We start from the raw sequence: 17,455 nt of genomic DNA, 5'->3' as shown, positions 1-17,455 counted from the left end.
CCCATATGAGGCTCAATGGGGAATTGCAGACTCTCCGTGTGCAGCAAGAGGTGCTAGGCTCAACCCCTTCACTTGTGTGCCAGCTCAGTAGGATTTACCACATCTGTGTGTTGAAGGGGGTGTCCAGTGTAGGTCACACATGGTCAGCCAAATGACCTGTGAGTCTGTTCCAATTGATGCATTTCCCTTAGTGTGAGGCTGAGTAATAAAGGTGTTCGTCACACTCCAAGGTGCCTCATCTCTGTCAATGCAGGTCTCTTGCCACTTTGCATGCGGCATATCTGGCATAGTTGTGGAAGATTATGCATAGGAGTCCATGTGTAGTTTAGCAACATGCATGCAGTTGCTCATGGATTAGGCTCCCTATTGGCCATGAAGTACATGGTCGTGTATGTTTTTTGGCATGTTGGTCCACACAATGGGCCATCAACACCTGCTGAGGGTGTCTCTCCTGTGCGCAGGTCGGCCTTCAGTTTCCTGATCAGGTGTCATGCTTCTTTGGTGATTGTGCATGCATTGTCTTTGGGTGTGCCATATGACACTGGACACTCCTTACTTTACACACGCGCCTGTTGCAGTTGTCCTTCTGACATCCTAGTCTTTGTGTGCAAATACTGGCATTTGGCAAGGAGATGCCGCCTGCTGCTGCGGCCCCTGCAGCAAGGGCCCACAGAGTATCCAGATTTGGCAACACAAACGCCTCCAAGATGCTCCTCACTTCCTCCCTCCACCCATTCATTTGGCTGTCCTCAGCTTGTCTATGCCACTGTTGCCGCCACGCGGTGCCAAAGGCTGGACCATCAGCACATGCAAGGTGCACATTGCACCACCATCCTGTCCTGTACAGTCTGATGTATCAGCCACACTCTGAGCTATGTCCATCCGCACATCTAACGCCTGCTGTCAGACATACCCTGGGCACACACATGACACCTTTGCATGCTGAGTGTGCAACTCCAACTGCCTACACTGCGCTGCCCCACCTTCCAGGCCCTGTCACACCAACCAGGTCACGTCCATAATACTCCCCACAGGCTCTGTAGCCCAGCAAGGGCATGGGAGTGGGACTCAAGGCTTCAGCATGTAGCATGGTGTCATCGTCTGGGACATGGCACAGGTATCATCTCTCAGCATGTCAATCTACAGAGTGTCCAGGACCCCCCTCTCCACCATCACATGCGCACAGCACCTCATCATCAGCTCATATGCCATTGACAGCCAGGTGCTCCTCACCCTCAACAAAGACACAGACATTGGCAGTTCCATCATTCAAGTATGCATGAGATCCATTGATGAATGGCTGAACACGAGCCACCTGAGGCTGGACTTGTACAGGACTGAGGTGATCATCTGAGGATTGTCCCCTTACAGCTGGGTCAAGTGCTTGTGTCCCACCCGCAAGAGCCCTGCACAAGCACCCAGTGGCCACACACACAAGATGGTGTGCATCATGTTTGGCTCGCTCACATTTGCCATGCTAGTCCACAGCATCTGTACCTCATGCTGCAACGCCCTCTGCATTATGCACATGATCCACAGATAGATCCACTCCAAGAAAAGACAGACCATCCCCCAGGTCCATGACAACATCTGTGTCAAATACTGCCCTGCCCTCTACGGAGCAAGTACATCCAAACTCCCAGGAAACTTGTCCACATCCAGGGTGCATCTGCACACCTCAGCTTCACCACCCTGTGCCCCAGCCACCTCACCGTCCACCATAGATAGCTGCAATGGATCACTGTCTGCTGCAGGATGACCTCCGAGTCCACACTCCCCACCCACACTCAGGAGGCAGTCCACAACCCCGACCCAAAACCAACCTTGTACGTCTGTCATCCTAGATCCCGTTGGGCCATCTCCATGCATCCAACCATGCCCTGGCCACCGTTCTTCACATCCACCGTACTCCAGCATACAGGACATTGTTCTCCCACCTGGCCACACATACCTGGGACTCCCTCCCCGGGCACCTCCACATGAGCCATGACCTCTACGCCTTGATGATAATCTCCCAAATTGGTCTGTCCGCACAGTTTAGCAAGCCCCCCCCCTCAGCAGCCGGAGGCCATCACAGGTGAGTGTTGTGCTCCATGCCTACATTGAATGATACCTTGTGACCCATGTGTGTCCTGTACCAGACTCTGATCCCAGGGTATGGATGGCTGGAGTTAGTTCAACACTCAGGCATAGTTTGACATTTCCACACACATATGTTGTTGAATAATGCAAAATGACAGGAACGTCTCATGACCAAAGTAATATATTTATTTGCAGTGGGGTACGTGTTTTGGTAGGTGAAATTAGGTGCTTTACCGGGGGAATAGAATCCAAAGTTCACAGGGGGAGATGGTATCCTTGGCATTGGAAGTCATCAGAGTCCAGGGCACAGTGTTGGTCATCATTGGTCAGATTGTGACCAGCAAGTCCATGTGGCAGAGAATGTCATTGGATGAGGTGCTGCTGTTGCGCCAGAGGGCCAGGTGCCAGGCCAGGTGACCTGGGAGATGTGGATGGTCCGCTGACTCTCACGGTCTTTTTCGTGGACGACCCACCTTCCTCCGAGGACCCTCAGATGCAGGCCTTGATGATGTTTGGGACGCTCCTTCAGACGAATCCTCCTCCTCCCTCCCTGCGTCTGGTGCTGGTCTACGCCTGGTGGCACAGGGAGTGTTGCCGATGCTTTGGACGATCTGACGGAGTGATTGGCTCATGTCCCTGTGCACCGCCAGGAGCTCAGCCAGTCTTGCCTCCATCCGTCCTTGTTGTTGTTGATGACTGGCATGATGCTCGACCTGCAGGTTCTTTATCTCATCGAGGGTCCCCTGCATCTCTGAGAGTCTCGACACGACCTGGTTGATGCCTCTGGTGTCACGCCGGTATGTGTCCAGGATGTTGCCTATGTGTGACATACCGGTGTCCTGAGCTGGCTGGTCAGGTTCGCGCCTCCGCCTGCCTCCACTCCCACCACCCCTGCCCACTTGAGCCTGGCCTGCCCTTGTGGGCACATCGGGTCTACGGGACCCCTGAGGGATGGCATTTGCAGGGTTGCCTGCCTCCACCTGGGTGCCCGGAGAACCTTGTCCCTCCTGGTCAGACTGGCTCTGTTGTTCAGTGCGAGCAGGGCTCCTGGGTGTGTCCTGGGATGTGGCAGGAATGGGGGTGGTGGTTGGCACAGATGTACCTGATGCAGGTGCTGCAGGGGCTTGGGCACCAGAGGGTCCAGGTTGGTCGGGGTCATCCACGGAGTGGTGAGAGTCATCGCTGCCGGTGGGATCATCTTCACGCGGAGCCTGGGACTGTGATTCTTCCCCCCCAGTGTTGGGGGGAGATCGACGACGTTGCCCTGTGTGTGAGAGAGAGACAATGTTAATGGTGTTTCATGCGACATCTATGTTTCATACATATTCAAGTTGACACAGTTCCTCCAGGTAGTTGGATGTGCCTAGCATTCCTCTCAATGTCCACTTGGGGATGGGTATGTTGCGGGGGACAGATTGGGATGTTCTCCTGAGTGTTTGATCTCTAGATTGTTGGCTATGATGCTTATTTGGCTATGGATCAGTCTTGTTGTGTCACATGTCCATTGTGGGAGTGTGTAAATCCGTTGCCTGCCCCGGGGGTGTGTGCTTGTGTTGGGGGGGTGTGTGACCGGGCGTGCTGTTGTGTGTAGTGTGAGTTGTCATTGGGTCTCCCAGGTGATGTGTCTGTCCCCTCATGGTGCATGCTGGCATGACAGTGAGTATGAGTTCCTGTGCTAGATACCTGTGCTTGTGGAGTTGGTGTTTGAGTGTACAGTGGTCCCAGGAGGGCCTTGTGCTGCATACAGCAGGGCCAAGTGTCAGCTACCTTGTCAATACTTTGCCAGTCCCTGTGCATTGTGCATGGGTATGTACCTATGCCATATGGGCTGAGGGCATTGGTGTCTCATTTTCACAATGTGTTGTGTGGGGCTAACTAATAGTATTTAACAACTAATTATAAAGTAAGCAAAATTAATTCACTCCCCTCCCTTCACCCCTACAAACCCAAAACCAAAACACAAAAAAATTTAACAATTACCCTAATTAGTTGTCAATTAATTTATTAATATACATTTTCATCTAATTATTAATTTGTTTAAAAGAAAATACTACTCACACTGTACCCCTAAAAGCCCCACAACTAAAATTAATTACACAATTTCCATATTTCATTGTCAATTTATTATTATAAATTAACAACTAATTATTAATTAATTAAAAATAAATTACTTCCCACCCTTTACCCCTATAGACCCACAACCCACACCTAAAATTAATTACACAATTACCATAATTAAGTGTCAATTAATTAATTGATATTGATTAACTATTAATTATTAATTAATTACAATTCCCACCATTTACCCTTATAAACCCCACAATCCGCCCCTAAAAAGTACCAAAAATATTGAAAACACAATTAACATTATAAAATCTCAATTAAATAAATATTAATAAATAAAAAATATTAATACATTTATTACAATTAAATGACTTCCCACCCTATTTCCCTATAAACACACAACCGGCTACAGAACTAAAAAATGCAAAATGTTATTAAAATAAAATGAATAACTACTAAAAATGTAACATATGTATTAAAAAACATAAACAATACTTTTACAAAAAAACATCACACACATTTAAATATATGCTAAAATACATAACACTAATTAAAAAGTCGATGTTTTAAACAGCTTTATTTTTGCAAACGATATTAATGACTTCTATATTTTTAAAATCGATATTTCTTACCTTAAAGTAAATATTCTTGACCACAATATTCTTGCTGTCGATAATTCTGCAAAAACAACAGTTGATGGACAGAATGCAGAACAATGTCATACATTCACCCCAGTACAGAGATCTGTGATTAAATCCACAGTTGTTTTGCTCACCATGCCATTCCAGTTTGAACCCAGCAATATGCAAATCAGTCTTGACCCTGTGCCTAATGGGAACAGTCCAGCCCGAACTGCCAAGCCAGGTCCTCCCTGGACTGAAAACAAGCATCCTAGGACCGGTTTCAGGGTTTCGCCTCTCTGCAGCCAGGATAGCTTGATTCCAGTGGCATGGAGAGCACAGGACCCACGTCTGGGCATACCCGTCAAACTCGGGGTGACAAATGCAAAAACAACAGTTGATGGACAGAATGCAGAACAATGTCATACATTCACCCCAGTAAAGAGATCTTGGCCTAAATCCATCGTTTTTTTGCTCACCATGCCATTCCAGTTTGAACCCAGCCATATGCAAATCAGTCTTGACCCTGTGCCTCATGGGAACAGTCCAACCCGAACTGCCAAGCCAGGTCCTCCCTGGACTGGAAACAAGCATCCTAGGACCGGTTTCAGGGTTTCACCCCTCTTCAGCCAGGATAGCCTGATTCCAGTGGCATGGAGAGCACAGGACCCACGTCTGGGCATACCCGTCAAACTCGGGGTGACAAATGCAAAAACAACAGTTGATGGACAGAATGCAGAACAATGTCATACATTCACCCCAGTAAAGAGATCTTGGCCTAAATCCATCGTTTTTTTGCTCACCATGCCATTCCAGTTTGAACCCAGCCATATGCAAATCAGTCTTGACCATGTGTCTCATGGGAACAGTCCAGCCCGAACTGCCAAGCCAGGTCCTCCCTGGACTGGAAACAAGCATCCTAGGACAGGCTTCGGGGTTTCACCCCTCTTCAGCCAGGATAGCTTGATTTCAGTGGCATGGAGAGCACGGGACCCACGTCTTGGCATACCCGTCCCACTAAGGGTGACACATGCAAAAACAACAGTTGATGGACAGAATGCAGAACAATGTCATACATTCACCCCAGTAAAGAGATCTTGGCCTAAATCCATCGTTTTTTTGCTCACCATGCCATTCCAGTTTGAACCCAGCCATATGCAAATCAGTCTTGACCCTGTGCCTCATGGGAACAGTCCAGCCCGAACTGCCAAGCCAGGTCCTCCCTGGACTGGAAACAAGCATCTTAGGACCGGTTTCAGGGTTTCACCCCTCTTCAGCCAGGATGGCTTGATTCCAGTGGCATGGAGAGCACAGGACCCACGTCTGGGCATACCCGTCAAACTCGGGGTGACAAATGCAAAAACAACAGTTGATGGACAGAATGCAGAACAATGTCATACATTCACCCCAGTAAAGAGATCTTGGCCTAAATCCATCGTTTTTTTGCTCACCATGCCATTCCAGTTTGAACCCAGCCATATGCAAATCAGTCTTGACCCTGTGCCTCATGGGAACAGTCCAGCCCGAACTGCCAAGCCAGGTCCTCCCTGGACTGGAAACAAGCATCCTAGGACCGGTTTCAGGGTTTCACCCCTCTTCAGCCAGGATAGCTTGATTCCAGTGGCATGGAGAGCACAGGACCCACGTCTTGGCATACCCGTCCCACTAGGGGTGACAAATGCAAAAACAACAGTGGATGGACATAATGCAGAACAATGTCATACATTCACCCCAGTAACGAGATCTTGGCCTAAATCCATAGTTTTTTTGCTCACCATGCCATTCAAGTTTGAACCCAGCCATATGCAAATCAGTCTTGACCCTGTGCCTCATGGGAACAGTCCAGCCCGAACTGCCAAGCCAGGTCCTCCCTGGACTGGAAACAAGCATCCTAGGACCGGTTTCAGGGTTTCACCCCTCTTCAGCCAGGATAGCTTGATTCCAGTGGCATGGAGAGCACAGGACCCACGTCTTGGCATACCCGTCCCACTAGGGGTGACAAATGCAAAAACAACAGTTGATGGACAGAATGCAGAACAATGTCATACATTCACCCCAGTAAAGAGATCTTGGCCTAAATCCATCGTTTTTTTGCTCACCATGCCATTCCAGTTTGAACCCAGCCATATGCAAATCAGTCTTGACCCTGTGCCTCATGGGAACAGTCCAGCCCGAACTGCCAAGCCAGGTCCTCCCTGGACTGGAAACAAGCATCTTAGGACCGGTTTCAGGGTTTCACCCCTTTTCAGCCAGTATAGCTTGATTCCAGTGGCATGGAGAGCACAGGACCCACGTCTGGGCATACCCGTCCCACTAGGGGTGACAAATGCAAAAACAACAGTGGATGGACAGAATGCAGAACAATGTCATACATTCACCCCAGTACAGAGATCTGGGCCTAAATCCATCGGTTTTTTGCTCACCATGCCATTCCAGTTTGAACCCAGCCATATGCAAATCAGTCTTGACCCTGTGCCTCATGGGAACAGTCCAGCCCGAACTGCCAAGCCAGGTACTCCCTGGACATGAAACAAGCATCCTAGGACCGGTTTTGGGGTATCACCCCTCTGCAGCTAGGATAGCTTGATTCCAGTGGCATGGAGAGCACGGGCCCACATCTGGGCATACCTGTCCCACTCAGGGTGACAAATGCAAAAACAACAGTTGATGGACAGAATGCAGAACAATATCATACATTCATTCCAGTACAGATCTGGGCCTAAAGCCATCGTTTTTTGGCTCACCATGCCTTCCAGTTTGAACCCAGCCATATGCAAATCAGTCTGGACCCTGTGCCTCAGGGGAACAGTCCAGCCGGAACTACCAAGCCATGTCCTCCCAGGACTGGAAACAAGCATCCTAGGGGTTTCGGGGTTTCACCCCTCTTCAGCCAGGATAGCCTGATTCCAGTGGCATGGAGAGCACGGGACCCACGTCTGGGCATACCCGTCCCACTCGGGGTGACAAATGCAAAAACAACAGTGGATGGACAAAATGCAGAACAATGTCATACATTCACCCAGTACAGAGATCTTGGCCTAAATCCATCTTTTTTTGCTCACCATGCCGTTCCAGTTTGAACCCAGCCATATGCAAATCAGTCTTTCTTGACCCTGTGCCTCATGGGAACAGTCCAGCACGAACTGCCAAGCCAGGTCCTCCTTGGACTGGAAACAAGCATCCTAGGACAGGCTTCGGGGTTTCACCCCTCTTCAGCCAGGATAGCTAGATTCCAGTGGCATGGAGAGCACGGGACCCACGTCTGGGCATACCCGTCCCACTCGGGATGACAAATGCAAAAACAACAGTTGATGGACAGAATGCAGAACAATATCATACATTCAATCCAGTACAGATCTGGGCCTAAAGCCATCGTTTTTTGGCTCACCATGCCTTCCAGTTTGAACCCAGCCATATGCAAATCAGTCTTGACCCTGTGCCTCATGGGAAAAGTCCAGCCGGAACTATCAAGCCAGGTCCTCCCAGGACTGGAAACAAGCATCCTAGGACCGGTTTCGGGGTTTCACCCCTCTTCAGCCAGGATAGCCTGATTCCAGTGGCATGGAGAGCACGGGACCCACGTCTGGGCATACCCGTCCCACTCGGGATGACAAATGCAAAAACAACAGTTGATGGACAGAATGCAGAACAATGTCATACATTCACCCCAGTACAGAGATCTGGGCCTAAATGCATCATTTTTTTGCTCACCATGCCATCCCAGTTTGAACCCAGCCATATGAAAATCAAGCCAGGTCTTCCCTAGACTGGAAACAAGCACTATATTTAAAACTCGATATTAGTGTGAGTCGACATTTCCAACTCGATATTTTGACTGAATACCTTAATAAATATATAAAAACACTGCCACTCATAGTTCATTTCTAAAAGTTTAAATGCGTTTCTATATATTTCATTCTCACTTTTAACAACCTTGCATACACATATGCAGTCAATCAATTTTCATTCTCAAAAATAAATGTAATTCACATACCTGCAAATTACTCTTATTATATAGATTCAATACTCTCAGGAAATGTGAAAACTAAGCATAAGAATATTACACCACTCTTATACTAAGCAACCATGAATGGCTACCTTTTCAACTTTGCACTCTGATACTGTGGAAGGCAGCAAATATAAACATATCTTTCATATTTTAATTTTGTAACTCCACTTCTGAATGATTAGTATGTCTTAACCCTTTCATACACTTTTATAGATAATCCCAACATGGTGGGATATTTGCATATAATCACAACTTATTTGCGATCGTTGTGACGAATTAGTGCAGAATAACGGGAGTCCAAAAACCTTGGTTGTTTTACACATTTAAAACTACAGTACACTTTATTAGCAAGCCTCAGTAGGAAATCAAGCCCTTATTATAAATTAACAAATCTAAACACTTCTAATTTCTAATAACCGACAACTCTCTCTTTAACGCCCTTCCCAATACACTCTTAGCACTGTCTCCATAGCAACCCACTAGAACCAGTAGGGCACACATTTGCAGCACATTCTAGAAGGACCATACTAGTTACAAAATGGGCTGCAGCAGGTGTGGTTTACTGTACAGAATAAAAAGCATATCCAAAATCGTATTACATTTTTTTATTTAGAAAAAGCCAAACACAGATCTACTTACTTATCCTTTCAAGACACTACCTAATTTTCTTCACCTGCATATACACAGCATCCAATCAAATATGTTTCTTTTTTAAACCAGCAGCATACCTCCATTTTAACTTTTTTTTATTTTGAAAACTGTCATTCAGATCCAGCCTGAGCCTCTCTGCTACTGCTGCTGCACTTCAAAATGGTCAGAGTGTGGATTGTGGGCCACAGCTATGTGTTTTGGGCTTGAGAGTCTTCTAGAAAGATTAGTATTGACAGAGATTTGGGTTTGGTTACTGTGGACATTACTTGGATTGACCAGTAGGGTTGAAGTAGCATTGTTAGAATGGGGAACCTCTGGTTGGCACAGGTAAGCACTTGTGACAAGCAGTGGTCCCTTCTTCTATTCAGGGCGAGAGAATTACCCCTTCAGAACAACCCCTGCTCACCCTATAGGTAGTGTGGCGCGAGCAGTCAGGGCTAAACTTCAGGGCGCTAGTCAGTTAAGCATTTATGATCACACACAGTAAACCACAATGATCCCCCACAAATGGACACCAGGCGTAGGTTGTATCAAAAATACGGATGTTTTATATAAAAGATTCTGGGTTACGCAGGCATGTACAAGACCATCAATAACGGTTGCGAAATGGAAGCCACAAGATGATAATTAGGCACTGTTCTTGTCTTTGGTAACTTATTTGATCACGAGCGCTTCACAGGGCTCGGTTGAGTCGGTCCAGTCACGATGATGCGCAGTGCACCCGGGATACAGTGATACGGGGAAATCAGAACGTTGCGGACCCCGAGTCCGATAGAAAGTTCACTGTACCTGGGAACGTGCGATGTGCTTGGACGAGTCTTCGGGGGAGATGCCGGTTCTGCACCACGTGGGTCTCCGGATCAAGAATTCAGCGGGCGGCTCTCGGTAGACAGGTGCGGCCCAGGGCCTCCGACACGGACTGTGCGGGAGGTCACTGCGGAGGGCGGCACGGTCAGACTCAGGCTGGGAGGTGAAGCGGGGCGGCCGGATACGTTACGACGTACGGGCGGCCGTCCGAGGCTGGATTTCACTTCCCCACTAGAAATCCGGCGGGAGGGCGAGAGGGCACCAAGCGCGCTCCAGTAGCAGGCAGGTGACAGGGAAGCGGGACGGCCAGACTCGATGGGTCCGGAGCGACTCAGGTAGAGCGGGGCTCTCGGCGAGTGGAGGCGGCCAGGCTTCTGGGTGTCACGGCCCTAGGAGGGATGCGCAGGTGCGCAGGGCACTCCGGCGGGAGAAAGCACACGGCTCGGATTCTCAGACGAGCGGAGACACGGTGAACCCACTGGTCCTGGGGTTCAGTTCAGGGGGCAAGCTCTTCTTCCAAGCCCTTGGAGATAGTTGAAAACAAAGTGCAAAGTCTCTTTCAGTCTTTTCCTCTCCTTCCTCAGCAAGGCACCTACTGCAGGCCAGTCCCTTAGGTCAGGGAAAGTTACTCCTCCTTCAGCTTCTTCCAGGTCCTTCTAGTCGGGCAGAGTTCCTTTGTGGTTCAATCTGGATCTGATTTCTTAGGAGCCAGGCTCCTACTTTTATACAGGGATTCTTTTGTTCTTTAGCGCCAGGGGGCCTGGGCCTGGCTCAGTCCAGTTTTGGAGCACTCTGTTGTGGTGACTCGGCTTGTTCCTTTCAGCAGCAGGGCAGAGACATCAGCCGCTCCACAGGGGGCGGCGCCGGCTTTGTGGTGGCAGAGCACAGGTCTATTCAAGAGTCAGGGTGCACTCCTCCCACCCATCCTGGTGTAATCTCTCTACCCACCACCTGGCAGCCAACCTGTCTCCTGGAATCCCCCAGCCCTGCTCCTGTACTGTTGCTAGGCAGAACACACACACAGCAGAGGCGGACTGAGATGGTCAGGCACGCAAAGGCTAACTTTCTAAAAGTAGCATTTGCCAACCCAGGATATTGAAATAACCTTTACTAAAAGATGTATTTTATTATCCCGAGTTCAGGCATACTAAACATGACTTTCTACCATGCTCGCTGAGTCCACTGGGGTCACAGCGTGTAGCGGTCCCAGCAGCCCATTCTGGCCTATGGAGAGCAGGTAGCCTTCAATAGTGAAAAACGAAAATGGCTGTAATTCACTATTAAGACATGCCACACACATCAGGGCATGTCCCACCTTATGCCTACACTGCACCCTGCGCTTAGGCCTACCAGGGGGGTGACTAACATGTAGTTAAGGGAAGGTTTAGGGACTGGCAAGTGGGGACACTTGCTCAGTCAGCGCGACGGTACCAGACCGTGCGCAGGTTCTGCAGTGGCAGATCCTAGACACATTTTACCCCGCTGCTTCGGTGGGTGGCACAATCAGTGCTGCAAGCCCACTAGCAGCATTTGGATATGCAAGCCCTTGGCACCCCTGGTGCACTCTACTAGGGACTGACAGTAAACCAAATATGCCAAACGTGGAAGTCAATTCACATAATACATTTTACCATGGGGAGAGCATATGCACCTTAGCACTGGTCAGCAGTGGTAAGGTGCCCAGAGTCATAAAACAGCCAACACCAGGTCAGAAAAAATGCAGGAGGAAGGCAACAAGTTTAGGGATGACCCTGCAAGAAGGGCCAAGTCCAACACAACCCCCTTCCAGCCAAAACGCAGGGTAGACCAATCACCACCGTGATGGTCTTCCCTGCTTGGGGCGATAGAACAAGGACCTGGCCCGCAACTGCAGGGGCAGACTCCAGTTCGACGCCAATCTGAACCTATTGGAATCCCTCTGTCCATACTCTCAGGGCCCACCAAGCCAATCCATGGGGAACCCTTCTCCTCACCTGTGGACACCACCTGTGCAACACCTAACCTTAACTGGCCCACAGGTGTGTCCCAACAGACAGACAGCAAAATGCTACAGTGGCCACTGACAGTAGTCAGGGATGAGACCCAGGCCGTATGCCTCTCAGGGTTCTCGAACCTCTGTGGCGCCAGGGAGCGGGGGGCAGTAGCCCCAGGTGCTTGGCACCCTTTGTCCATTCTCCCCCTTGTCAGGTCAGGTATGACATCCTGGCACTGAACCACCAGCCCCAGGACTGTACCCGGCAGCTGGGCTAAAGACTGGGGTGGCCTCTCCCACACCCGGTCCTCCCTCCTGGGGCTCTGTACCCTCCCACCTGGAGTGGTACCCCCTTCTAGAATTGCCAGGGCACCTGTGGCAGGTGTCTTGCGCAATTCACCCACCAGTTCAGGGGTTCTATCCTGCAACTGGGCGTCCAGGTCAGGGGGGACACCCTGAACCTGGCCCTCCAACCTAGGGTCTAAACCCTTCAGCTAAGCCGGGGTCAGAGGCGAGGACTCCCTCCCTCTGCACCCCCTTCCAGAGTACTGCACACTCCCAACTGGAGTGGTACCCCTAGAAGCAACCTGGGTCAGGACACTGATTACAGTTGTCCCACCCTCCAGGTCAGATAACACCTGAACCTGGCTTCCCAACCCTGGGACCAACCCATGCGGTTGAACGCTTGCCTGGCGCACCAGGACTTCCCAGGGAGCACGCATGCCCCCCCTGAGGGTGACACATAACTCATGTGTCGTGTGACAGTCTGCCTGGCGCTGATCTCCTGACCCCTGTCCATCTGACATTGCCTGAAGATCCCCCAGGACAGAAGTGATGTCACCATGGTCCTTTACTGGTGACGCAGCCCTTCTGCCTGGCCCCTGACCCAATGGTTCTTCCACTGGGGACTCTTTCCCCCTCTCACCCCTCACTCTGGACTTCTGCACCCTCCCAACTGGAGCGGTACTGCCAGATACCAGAACCGGGGGAGGCCTGCTTACAGACACTCCCCGTCCACTAGACACTAGGGGATCCCCCTCAACGGGCGGACCATCAGGACAGCCTAGGCTCCCCGCCTGGTGTTCCCTTAAAGAACCATCCAGGCTCTGAGACTGGGTTTCGGGCACCTGGGGGCACGCAGCCCCACACTCACTCCTTCTCCACTGAGACAGGACGTGAGCCCCTACACCCCTCCCACTACCATGGGACCTAGCTGGGCTACTCTGCACCACTTCCGCCACTCTGGGTTGGAAGATACCTGAGCCACTCCCCACGGGGTCACTCCCCAATGCATCTCCAGACCCTCTGGAATCCACCAAAAGGTCTGCCTCCAATGTGGGCTCTCTGCGGTCAGAGAACTCACCCTCACACAGGTGTTGGCATAGCTCTGGAAAACAGGGACTTACAATATGCTCTCCCACAATTGGATCACACAGCCCCCTAGCAGGGTTAACCAAACTATCCTTCACCTTACCATCCAGTGCCTCACACACGTACTCCACACCACTCTCCTGAGACTGGCTAGACAGTACCTGACTGTCTCTGTCACACAACCCACACTCTTCTGGGCGGTCTTCACACTCACCCACCAGGACTTCAATTTTGGGGGAACCCCTCTCCCTGCACCTCTCAGCTAGAGTCAGTAGAGTGTCCCTCCCTCCACTAGGACTATGAACCCCTGCGCCAGTTACCCTATTCCCTTCAGGGATACTGCGCACTACTGGAGCTACCTCATGCCCTTGAACCTCCTGGTGTATGTTAACCCCCTCCTTCAAGTCAGGCGCCACATCTCTGGGTGTGCGTACTATCCTCTCAGCACTATAAAATTCAATATTGCTGCCACCAGAGGGAAAGTTGTCTAAACTCTTGGCCTCGAGATCCAACTCCCTCATTCTTACTTCATGCTCCATGGCCAGCCTTTGTCTTTGCATTTCCATTCTCAGTTTTGCCATCTCCACTTCATGTGCTCTTGCAGCCCTCCTGTTGGCCATCTCCTCTGGCGACAGGCCTCTGCCAGGCTTAGAAGCACCTTCTGGGGGTATCACCTCCAGCACATTCTCTGGGAACTTTGATTTGTACCAGGCCCTCAGCGCCTTTACGTACTGATTCTTGGTTGATAATCCACTTTGTTTAATTCTGTACTTGGAGAGATATCCTTTCAGGACATCATTTGTGCACTTCCTCAGTGCCTCTTGCTCCCAATCGATGTCATCAACTCCAGAGAATATAGAGGACGCTCCGCCTCCACTGACTGAGCTAGGCATGGTTCCTTAAGGTGGAGATTCTTCTTTAGCAACAACTGTCAATCAATCTGTGGCTGCGTTATAGGTCTGCTCTACGTGGTGATCAATAATTCACTGTATGTAAATCATAAATGCAAATTCGAAATCCCACCGCTGCCACCAATGTTAGAATGGGGAACCTCTGGTTGGCACAGGTAAGCACTTGTGACAAGCAGTGGTCCCTTCTTCTATTCAGGGCGAGAGAATTACCCCTTCAGAACAACCCCTGCTCACCCTATAGGTAGTGTGGCGCGAGCAGTCAGGGCTAAACTTCAGGGCGCTAGTCAGTTAAGCATTTATGATCACACACAGTAAACCACAATGATCCCCCACAAATGGACACCAGGCGTAGGTTGTATCAAAAATACGGATGTTTTATATAAAAGATTCTGGGTTACGCAGGCATGTACAAGACCATCAATAACGGTTGCGAAATGGAAGCCACAAGATGATAATTAGGCACTGTTCTTGTCTTTGGTAACTTATTTGATCACGAGCGCTTCACAGGGCTCGGTTGAGTCGGTCCAGTCACGATGAAGCGCAGTGCACCCGGGATACAGTGATACGGGGAAATCAGAACGTTGCGGACCCCGAGTCCGATAGAAAGTTCACTGTACCTGGGAACGTGCGATGTGCTTGGACGAGTCTTCGGGGGAGATGCCGGTTCTGCACCTCGTAGGTCTCCGGATCAAGAATTCAGCGGGCGGCTCTCGGTAGACAGGTGCGGCCCAGGGCCTCCGACACGGACTGTGCGGGTGGTCACTGCGGAGGGCGGCACGGTCAGACTCAGGCTGGGAGGTGAAGCGGGGCGGCCGGATACATTACGACGTACGGGCGGCCGTCCGAGGCTGGATTTCACTTCCCCACTAGAAATCCGGCGGGAGGGCGAGAGGGCACCAAGCGCGCTCCAGTAGCAGGCAGGTGACAGGGAAGCGGGACGGCCAGACTCGATGGGTCCGGAGCGACTCAGGTAGAGCGGGGCTCTCGGCGAGTGGAGGCGGCCAGGCTTCTGGGTGTCACGGCCCTAGGAGGGATGCGCAGGTGCGCAGGGCACTCCGGCGGGAGAAAGCACACGGCTCGGATTCTCAGACGAGCGGAGACACGGTGAACCCACTGGTCCTGGGGTTCAGTTCAGGGGGCAAGCTCTTCTTCCAAGCCCTTGGAGATAGTTGAAAACAAAGTGCAAAGTCTCTTTCAGTCTTTTCCTCTCCTTCCTCAGCAAGGCACCTACTGCAGGCCAGTCCCTTAGGTCAGGGAAAGTTACTCCTCCTTCAGCTTCTTCCAGGTCCTTCTAGTCGGGCAGAGTTCCTTTGTGGTTCAATCTGGATCGGATTTCTTAGGAGCCAGGCTCCTACTTTTATACAGGGATTCTTTTGTTCTTTAGCGCCAGGGGGCCTGGGCCTGGCTCAGTCCAGTTTTGGAGCACTCTGTTGTGGTGACTCGGCTTGTTCCTTTCAGCAGCAGGGCAGAGACATCAGCCGCTCCACAGGGGGCGGCGCCGGCTTTGTGGTGGCAGAGCACAGGTCTATTCAAGAGTCAGGGTGCACTCCTCCCACCCATCCTGGTGTAATCTCTCTACCCACCACCTGGCAGCCAACCTGTCTCCTGGAATCCCCCAGCCCTGCTCCTGTACTGTTGCTAGGCAGAACACACACACAGCAGAGGCGGACTGAGATGGTCAGGCACGCAAAGGCTAACTTTCTAAAAGTAGCATTTGCCAACCCAGGATATTGAAATAACCTTTACTAAAAGATGTATTTTATTATCCCGAGTTCAGGCATACTAAACATGACTTTCTACCATGCTCGCTGAGTCCACTGGGGTCACAGCGTGTAGCGATCCCAGCAGCCCATTCTGGCCTATGGAGAGCAGGTAGCCTTCAATAGTGAAAAACGAAAATGGCTGTAATTCACTATTAAGACATGCCACACACATCAGGGCATGTCCTACCTTATGCCTACACTGCACCCTGCGCTTAGGCCTACCAGGGGGGTGACTAACATGTAGTTAAGGGAAGGTTTAGGGACTGGCAAGTGGGGACACTTGCTCAGTCAGCGCGACGGTACCAGACCGCGCGCAGGTTCTGCAGTGGCAGATCCTAGACACATTTTACCCCGCTGCTTCGGTGGGTGGCACAATCAGTGCTGCAAGCCCACTAGCAGCATTTGGATATGCAAGCCCTTGGCACCCCTGGTGCACTCTACTAGGGACTGACAGTAAACCAAATATGCCAAACGTGGAAGTCAATTCACATAATACATTTTACCATGGGGAGAGCATATGCACCTTAGCACTGGTCAGCAGTGGTGAGGTGCCCAGAGTCATAAAACAGCCAACACCAGGTCAGAAAAAATGCAGGAGGAAGGCAACAAGTTTAGGGATGACCCTGCAAGAAGGGCCAAGTCCAACAAGCATTAATTGCTGCCTTAGGTTAAAAGCATTGTACATTGCCAAAACCTCTGACCTCATGATTGTACACTGTGGTGACAATGACCTAGGCACGTTGATGGGGTAGGACTGGAATTCCTAATGAAAGATACATTTGCACACTTATTTACACTTTTCCCTCTCACTGTCTTGATCTACTTCAACCTATGCTAAAGCCAGAAATGAAAGTGGTCAAATTATTTCTGTCCAGAGATTGAGAAAGCCAACATGCATGTTAATAAAACTGTTTCTGCATTCCTCAGAGACCATGGGCTCTATCTACCACAATAACCTGTGTTTTGATGTGTATGGAACACATAGAAGTGATGGAGTTCACTTCATGGACGAAGGCAACAGGGTGTTTCTCTGCAACTTAAACGTATCTTATGTGTAGCTCTCACATTCTCTCAATGGACACAAAGGCTCTTCTCAGAGCTACCCTATTCATCATTATTGTTTTATAAATATATTTTTTTTAACATTTTTTGTAATATTCAGGACGATGGGTTGCTGAGTACATCACTACATAAATAAATCTTTA

The 17,455-nt window shown here is 50.2% G+C and overlaps 1 long non-coding RNA gene across 1 annotated transcript in view; it reads right to left on the bottom strand.

Annotated features, from left to right (window-relative positions):
• Positions 1–2,857: 2,857 nt before the first annotated feature.
• Positions 2,858–17,455, bottom strand: part of LOC146861282 (uncharacterized) — a 72,562-nt gene continuing 57,964 nt past the window's right edge. The window contains exon 4 of the long non-coding RNA XR_014979239.1: positions 2,858–3,346. This is a non-coding gene — a long non-coding RNA (uncharacterized LOC146861282). The remainder of the gene's footprint in view (positions 3,347–17,455) is intronic.

This window comes from Triturus cristatus, chromosome 3_1 (assembly GCF_964204655.1).
Source record: "Triturus cristatus chromosome 3_1, aTriCri1.1, whole genome shotgun sequence".
Classification (NCBI taxonomy): domain Eukaryota; kingdom Metazoa; phylum Chordata; class Amphibia; order Caudata; family Salamandridae; genus Triturus; species Triturus cristatus.
The sequence above is the reverse complement of the archived record's forward strand: the minus strand, read 5'-3'. Positions and strand labels throughout refer to the sequence as shown.